The sequence below is a fragment of the Panthera pardus genome, unplaced genomic scaffold (assembly GCF_024362965.1).
Source record: "Panthera pardus isolate Hobbes unplaced genomic scaffold, ASM2436296v1 HiC_scaffold_1, whole genome shotgun sequence".
In the NCBI taxonomy this organism is placed as follows: domain Eukaryota; kingdom Metazoa; phylum Chordata; class Mammalia; order Carnivora; family Felidae; genus Panthera; species Panthera pardus.
The window spans coordinates 86,214,641-86,223,466 of NW_026526654.1; the positions used below are offsets into that span (position 1 = coordinate 86,214,641).

The 8,826-nt window shown below is 49.8% G+C and overlaps 1 long non-coding RNA gene across 2 annotated transcripts; it reads left to right on the top strand.

Annotated features, from left to right (window-relative positions):
- The first annotated feature begins 309 nt into the window (after nucleotides 1-309).
- On the top strand, nucleotides 310-7,923 carry LOC109266157 (uncharacterized). 2 transcript variants are annotated; one of them, XR_008421570.1, is made up of 3 exons: nucleotides 310-656; nucleotides 7,113-7,250; nucleotides 7,797-7,923. It is a non-coding gene; the product is annotated as an uncharacterized LOC109266157 (long non-coding RNA). The 2 variants fall into 2 exon arrangements; XR_008421568.1 differs by lacking the exon at nucleotides 310-656 and adding an exon at nucleotides 1,081-2,790.
- Nucleotides 7,924-8,826: the final 903 nt, after the last annotated feature.

Sequence of the window (8,826 nt, forward strand, 5' to 3'; positions counted from 1 at the left end):
CTTCCTAAAAACACCCCTCGTCTCCTTCGCCCTTCACCTTCCTTATTCAACTTGTTCTGAGCTGTGTCAAGTGTATCTCAGATTTGTTCCCCAAACTGACCCGACTTCTTATCCTGTGTCATTACCAGACCACCTCTCAGCAGGTCAGAAGCCGTGAACTCAATTGGCTGCCTCCAGAATCTCTCCTCTTGGATTCATTTGAACATTGATTTTCCTAAAAATAAATTCTGGCTTCTCACTGAAAACTTAGACCCTTCCATATCACCTTCCTCCTGTCCCCATCCCATATCTTATGCTCTTTTATATCTAACTTCTGATGAGCTCCTATTCATCCTTCAACACCTGTGGGATTTTGTTTTGTTTTAATTTTTAAATGTGTATTTATTTTTGAGAGAGACACAGAGCACGAGTGGGGGAGGGATAGAGAGAGAGGGAGACACAGGATCCGAAGCAGGATCCCAATGCGGGGCTCAAACTCCCGAACTGCAAGATCACGACCTGAGCCGAAGTCGGACGCTCAACCGACTGAGCCACCCGGGCACCCCGACACCTGTGTTTTGATCAGAGTCCCTTCCGTGAAGACGAAACAGGCATCGCTTGAACTTCAGGAAGGCAGAGAGCTCGGCAGCCCCCCATCACGGTGTGGAACCATCCAGGTAAGGCTCTCTGGCCCTGCTGCTCTGGCTGCCCCTTCGTTTTCTTGCCCGCCCTCTCCCAACCGTCACCTCCATGTCTTCAGCTCATGGAATGGAGAAGAGGAGACCTAGGACCCAGGGAGCACACGTCCCCTTCCCCCTCCTGCTCGTCTTCTTGATATTCTCTGAGGGATCTTCCCCGAGATGATATTCTTGGTTTGCACCGGGTGTTGTGACGACGATGCGTTCAGATGGCCGGGACCTCCGGGGGCCTCCCTCTCGCCAGCCCCCTTCCAATCACGTCCTCCGAGTGTTAGCTTGATGGTGACGATGCCCAGTTCAAGGGACTGTCTCCTTCATCTGCCAGGAATGCTGGGACCAAGGCTTGGAGAGACATAGGGCATCGCGGAGTGGAGTGCCGTCGTCAGAGGACTCTGGTCCCCAACAGGTGCCCTGGAAGGACTTGGTGAGTGGAGCAGGCTCTTGCCTTCGGGCTCAGAACAAGAGTGTGGGCTGGCCAAGCTTCCTCAGTCTCCTCGCTGCACTGAGAGGCGGTCTGTGTTGGCTTCCAGCTGCTGGTGGACAAGTTTATCAATCTCTGTATTCCCAAGGCCCGTGTTCAATGAATGAGTGTTCACGGAATGAAAGTCTGGGTGAATTTATTAGAAGAGCTTCAGGGGTTTTCCTTGGTTTTACTTTTTGAATAATGTAAGAAAGGGGCAGATTCTCTGAGCAACCCATTGCCCAAGGGGTGTTACCGGCGCAGGTGCAGGAGCCACGGGACCCTGAGTTCCAGCCCCCATACACGGTGTTCCTCTGTCTTCTCTGACCCTTCGACCGGGGAAAGGGATCCAGCAGGCTTGCGGTCTTCAGCAGTGTTAAATAACTAACAAAAACCCAACTGAGGACGTTTTAAAGATCTAATTGTCTTTATTAATGAATTCGAGAATCAGGCAGCATCCCACCTGGCAAGGAGAGGGGAACTCAGAGGAATTGTAAAATCTGGAGGGTTTTTAGAAGGAGGGTGTGGCAAGAAAGTGATTAGCAAAAAAAAGGGATTGTTCCAGGCCAAGCCCCTTTCCCTTAGGGGGAAAGGTGGGGGTTTTACCAAGTCGTTCACCTCACCTTCCTTCAGGGGATGGGGAAGGCCCCAGAACCTGGCTCACCAGCCTCGACTAAACAATTCCTGACGGTGGGGTTAAAAGCGCATCTCTGCGGGAGGTTAAAACTGCAATCAGCTGAGCTGGTAAGCCCTGGTCTGGGATCTTGGTCTCAGTAACACCCATTTTCGAAAAAGAAAAGCCTGTGGATTTCTTTTTAACAGCAGCATGCCACGATCAGGGCAAACTTCCGCATCTCAGAGAGGAGACGTCAGTGTTAGATGTGGACCAAAGGACAAAGCTAATGTTACTGATGTGGGAACAGAGGCAAAAAGAGATATAGATAGAATTAAATTTCCTTATAACCCACAGCCCACTGACAAAGACTCGAGGCGGGCAGAGTGTGACCTTCCCCCGGGAACTCCCCACTGTCTTAAAGTCAATGCTTTGCTGGAGGGAAAAACAACCTTAGCCTGACAATAACTAGGCCTCCAGGATCCTGGGAGTCTTTAGCATATGAAAGTCCGTTTGGAAACTTCGCGTCTTTACTTCCCCCAGTTCCCAAGTATATAATCAGTCACCCCTCACAATCCCAGTGCGGCACTTTCTGCCCAAGGGTCCTGTCCCCATGCTTTAATAAAACTACCTTTTTGCACGGAAGACATCTCAAGAGTAGGCTGCGAACCCTAACATTTCCACATCATTACCACTTCTACCTGGAAGGCAGGAATTGAGTGACCCTTTTGAGCCTCTGCTCTCTCCCCTGTAAAGCAGAACCACAACTCCTTAACAATTACAGAATGCGGGAGCCAGGGGGGGGGGACCTGGATCCAGTCCCCAGGGACCATTGCTGTAACTTCTGCCCAGTAACAGTTGTGGTGTACTGTATTTATGTCTGTCTCTCCCACCATAACCAACTCTTCTCTGTCTTTGAAACCTCAGTGCCTTATACCCAGGAAGGCCTCAGGTAAATGTCTGTTGAGTAAATAATGAATACAAGAAGAAAGAGAAAGGAATCGGTGAAGTACAACACAGCCTTCCACAGGACCTGTGAGGTACTTTGTTGCGTTTTGCTGATGGGTTTTTCAAATCCTACGCATGCGTTGAATTATTGGTGCCAAAACTCCAAGTATTTAGAAATTATTTGTGAAAGGTGGAAATTGTGAGAAGTGAGAGGATTCATTTTCAAATACCAAATAAAAGCTGTGCTGTCTAGTTAACAAAAGGTTTACAACCTATTTACAATAGATTTACAACCTATTACAACCTTACAACCTATGCATCAACCAGAGTCGCAAAGGCTTGGACACTTCACTTCCTGGTTCTAATCCCTGCCCCTTCATTTCGAGGGCTTAGTTTTCGCGGGCTTTGCAATGAGCATGCGCCAAAGAACTGAAGTGTCTGCCACACCTCAAGGAATGTACATTTGTTCCAGTCAGCCTACTTTTTGCCTTACGTGGGCACAGGTGACTTCCTGGTAAGGCTGTAACCCCTGTAGTGCTCAGCCAATGAGGAACCAGGGGAGGGATTTACCTGTGTAGTGCTCAGCCAATGAGGAATCAGGGGAGGGATTTGCCTCTGTAGTGCTCAGCCAATGAGGCTGAGCATACTAGGGGGAGGGACTTGCATACTAGGAGATAAATTGTCTGCTGCAAGTGCCCGGAGCAGGCCTGTTCATCAGACACCCGGTCTTGCAAGAACGTTGATTAAAGCCTTGCTTCAAGCCTTGCTTCACTGTGCTCTGAGTCTCGGTGTCCCTCCTTTGATTGGGGCAGTGGGCTTATTTCTCACAAAATCAAGCGCTTGGATTTTATTTCTTGACCTAGAGAAGGAGGTGCCTTCAGAAGGTCCTGGGGGTGGATGAATGTCTCCATTGCACAGGGAGGGGGGGTGGTTCTGACAGGAGAACCTGCCCCAAATAGGGGAACGCGTGGGAAATAGAGGGAGAGGATGATTGAGGCCTGAGCCCATCTGGAGCAAGCTCTCGGGTGTCAGAGTTTGGCCCGGGAAACAGAGAACCCTTCCTGGGAACCGGAACTGCTGCTGGGGAAGCATGTGCCCAAGCTGTTGGCAACACCTGGTCTAGAAGTTGCGGCTCATCATGGCACAGACCCACCCGCAGGCCAGTTGCTGCTCTTGAGCCAGGCTCACCCCCACTGCAGCGCTGGGGACCCTGAACTGTGGGAGTCAGTGCAGACACCCCCTTCCCTGGGTCTGGGATTCACTTGGAGGACTGCCTTTTAAACTTCCTTTTTTTTCTTTTTTCTTTTTTTTTTTAGTGCCTTTATTTATTTATTTATTTTGAGAGAGACAGAGCAGGGAGGGGCAGAGAGAGGAAGAGAGAGAGTCCCAAGCAGGCCCTGTGCTACCAGGGCAGAGCCTGATTAGGGGCTTGAGCTCACAAACAGTGAGATTATAACCTGGGCTGAAACCAAGAACTGGATGCTCAACGAACGGGGCCACTGAGGCACCCCTGCTTTGTATTCTTCTTAAAAGTGCTTTTTCAAACTCTGCCTGGAGAATTTGCCCAGGAAACAGGATGCACAGATTTGAAAAAAAATGCTAACTCAGAAGTGAGGATAAGCCACTGTGGAATTTACCACATCACCTTTGGCTAATAAATAAAAATAAGATTCTTACCGAGTGAAATAAGAGGCCACAGGAGCACCTAGAACATCATGACCTTGCAGAAAGACGAAGCTTTCTGCAGACGTTCTGGCACAGCGCTTCCTTCTTTGACATCTCCATAAAACACAAGATTATCTGCAAAGCTGATCTGAGGGGAATCAGTGTTTCCATTATTAACGGCTCAAACACCGATGTCAAATAGGAGCTTGGGAGTTCCTAATTGCTAAACCACATCACATAAGAAGGTAACAATTAAAAGAAAAATCCCAGCATGGTAAAACGTAAAGGAACATTAGCAAGAAATCAGGTCCGACCCCTGTATTTTCAGATGAAGAAGCAGAGGCATGGAAAGTTCCCGTAGCCTTGATTGGCAGAATGGGGATTAGAATCCCCAATAATCCCTAATTTGGGCCTCTTTCTGCTATAGTAATGCATCCCTGAATAACTTGGATAGCAAAATATCTATTTTGTGATTTCTAAATATATATCTAGACATTCCCATTATCCTGTGGCCTTCTTAGTTTGGCATACAAGTTGCACCTAATAAATGTTGCTGAAATGAGATCATCAGCATTTATAGGAACAGAGTCTTTCCTGAAAGGGATTAACCCAGACCTAAAACTTGTTTTGGGTTTGGGGGAGTTCCTCTGGCGCATTTAATCAAGAATGGAAAACTTGCCTGAGAAGTAATTGAGACCAAGAAGCGTCATCAGGTGGTTTAAGGACAAATGCCCACTGGGGTGCAGGGGGCCGTGCACAGCCTTGCTTTGGAGATGGCAGGAAGTGGGGTGAGCTTCGTGCAGCTACACTGATCAAGGAGAACGAGCAGCTCCCAGAAATCCGCTCCACAGTGCGTGGGGAGGTGGAGGCAAAGCGGGGCCGCGCGGGCTGACAGCTCCTCTATGACAGAGAACGCAGGCGACGATGGAGACGATGACGGGTTTTGCTGATGGAGATGGCGATAGAACGCAGGCCCGGTGTCACAGCCCCCATGCTGAGCTGGCTCAGACGTTCGGCTCGCTCTGATTGCACTGGATTGAAACCCAGACTCTGCAAAGCCTGAGCCAGTAACGAGGGCACGAAGGTCAGCCTGCGGCGATGGGGAAGAGCGGAGCCGGAGCAGAGAGCTGCGGACTCTTCAGGAAATTGAGAGAAACGGTGTCATGTGTGAATGGAGGTGCTGGGTTTTCCAGAAGGCAGCTGGGGCTGTCAGGTGGGGCATCGGCAAGACAAAGGGCACGGAAATGAACCTCATCCGCCAAAGTCCTGATTTGGCAATACAAGCACAGCAAAAGGCTATTTTGATTTCAGCTAGTGTGCACCTCGTGTCTTGTGTGGTTGAGTTCTTTGTCCATTTGATGGAGTTTGGGAGCAGCGGGGGTCCAGAGCCGACAGCCAAGAAAGAATGCTTGAGACGTTTTTGGTGCAATAAGGCAATTTTATTAAAGCATGGAGGCAGGACCCGTGGGCAGAAAGAGCTGCACGGGGGTTGTGAAGAGCGACTGATTATACACTGTGCAGTTAGGGGAGGTTGAGGCAAAAGGACTTTCATATGCTAAAGGATCCTTGCTGTTGTCAGGCTAAGGTTGTTTTCCCACCAGTCAGGCATTACTATTAAGGCGGTAGGGGGTTCCTGGAGAAATGTTAGACTCTTTTTGCCTCAAGTATTTGTCAATGGGCTGTAGGTTATAAAGAAATTTAATTTTACCCGCCATTTCCTTCTTGTCCTTGTTCCCTACAGCACTCCGGAGGAGAGGGTGATGTTGGGGCTCCAGGAAAGTGAGTCTCTAGGTTTCTGGAGATTAGGCTATTGATAAGATTGCCTTTTTCTTGTAGTTTTACGAAGACATTTGTTAACTGATGGAGACCCGTGTCCTGCATGACTGGAATCTCTGTCAGTTAACCATTGATTTTGCCCTTTCGTTTGCCCTTGGGCAGCCGGGAGTGCCTGAGGAATGTCACCTACATCCCACCCGGGTGGGGGTGAGGGGTTGCGAGCTGTGCTTTGCCCTCAGCTTGCTTTACGCTCCCTCATCACATTGATGGTGTGTTCGGTGATCTCGGAGCCTTGAACACCTCAGGACCCGGGACTGAGGCTCCGTGGGGGCCGCCCCAACACAAGGCAGCAAAACCGCGTCAGGCTATGGAGGCACTCAGGAGAGCATGCCCCTCCCGAGCTGTGTGAAGCTGTAGTGACCCCCCAGTTAAGGCCAGAACTCCCACTCCCTGCCTTTTCACACCATGCCCCTCTTCTCCCCCTTCATTGCTCGGAAGGAAGGATTTGGCCCAGAGTTTTGCCTCAGGACGGCCTTCCCATGGCTTATTCGATGTGGACCAACGGTGTTTGGAGGAAATGACCTTTTCTCCTTAATTAAATCATGGTGCCTCTTTTATCTCACGCCCCGCCGATTTAATTCCCCTTCCTACAGATTGTTCCCGAATACCGTCTCTAGTCTGCCCATCCACTCTCGACCCAAGCCCCACCCCTCGCATCTGAAGGTCTGCCAGTCAATGACACTTATGTCTCCCTGTCACTTCACGTCATTCCGTCTCAAAGTGCACATGTCACCTCGCCCCTCACACTAGCCCTGCTGACTTCTCTATTTCCATTACGGGCCCCCTGCCCATCTCCTCGTCCTCTGGGTTTATGAGAATAGATCATTTTTATTCCATCCTTTCTCTGTTTCGTGTTTGTGCACTGTAAAGCTTTCTTTCCTTTGTCTTTTCGCATCTGTATTTTCCTTTCTAGAAACAAAATCGCCTGGAGAATTCAGGCTCGTGCATTCAGAATTAGTTCACATTTGGCAATTAACAGCGTCAGCCAGTCAATGTTTGCCGGGAGAAAGGACGTGAGAAAGAATCCAGAGGCTGCAAGCCTTCGTGACACGTGAGTCGCTGGAGAGGCGGGAGAAGTGTCTGAATCATCCCCAGCGCCCAGTTGAGTAGCTGGCACAGTTAACTGAATGCTGGCTAGAAGGAAGATGCAGACAGACATTTACTTGGTCCAGTCTCCGTTCTGGCTGATGCAGCTTATTAAACTTCCACAAATAATTTGTATTATTAGGTTTCTCCCTTCTTCAAAGATTGCAGTTTCCCGTTAAAAACTTCTTTTGTGTGTCATTCAAGGACTCCTGCATTTGGCTTCAAGGCAGAGGAGAGAGAGGAGTGTCTGTGTGTGCGTGCGTGCGTGTGTGCATTTGTGCGTTTGTATGTGCGCATTTGGTGTGTTTGTATGTGTTATGCGTATGTGTATTTGCGTGTGTTTCTGCGTCTGTGTGTGTTGGCACGTGCATTTGTGTGTCTGTGTTTGCATTTGTGTGTGTGTTTCTGTAGTTGGGGGATAGAGAAAGGGTGAGACGAGGCTGTATGAGGAGGTGCAGTGAGGATAAAAAGTAAACCACCAATCCCACACACATCTCTCCTTGGAACGCAGGTCACTGAGTTTCTGAACCTTGAGGACGGTGCCTGGATTGACCGACAAGCACTTCCTCTCCTCATTTCCACGGCAAGTCCTTTCTTGAGCAGCCTCCTATGATGGGACGTTTACCCAGTATTTACATTTGGTGACAGCCGAGGCTTTACAAGGTGAGCTGGTGACTGCGAGCGGGGCCTCTGAGGACGTCTCCCGCGTTGCCACTGAGTTACGACAGGCCGAACGGGAGGACGCCGTCAGAGCCGGCCCCTGGAGCAGACCACAGTGTGCCCTCCCCAGTGAGCTCCCCTGAAATGGCCTGGAACCTGTACAGAGGGGGGAGGGAAGTACCACCGATGGTGAGCGTGCCCATGACCTCGACCACAGAACCGCATCAGGCAAGCTGACATCCCGAGAGCCTCTCTCCGAACCTTCACCTGGCCCACTCGCTGGGGCCAGGCTGGCAGGCAGCATCCGGGAGTCGAGGAAAGGGGACAGTGGTGGCTTCAGAGGCTAGACGCAGAGAGAGAAGCAGAGGCAGGTGGGAGGGCTGAGACAGGATTTCATGGGCTCTGATCCTGTTTCAGAGTAAAACGGCCGAAGGGAAGGAGAAGCCAGGGTAGCGTGTTTACATCAGGAGAGGCTCTTTCCATTAGCTGTTGTGCAAGACAGCAGGAATGATGCCTTCCACTCCACGATTGATTCCTCGTGATTTTCCTTTCATATATCAGAAAGCCAGGCTTTCTCCGCTGCAAACACACCGGGAGCAACCAAAGTAGCAACACCGGCTTTTTGGAGAAGTGAGGTTAATTATTCAGAGGCCATCTGAGTTTTAAAACCATCTGGTCAACATTGCAGAGACAGGAGTCTCCGGTAGATGGCAGCACTAAGACAGTAGCGCCACATAGTCTCAGACTCCAGAACATTCACATCGTGCGTGAGCAGCACTCCTCGTGTTGGAACCTGTGTTATGACTCATTACCAGTGAAAATATTCACTAAATGTGCTATAGTCATAACAGGATGAGTCATTCATTCAACCTTATTCGCTC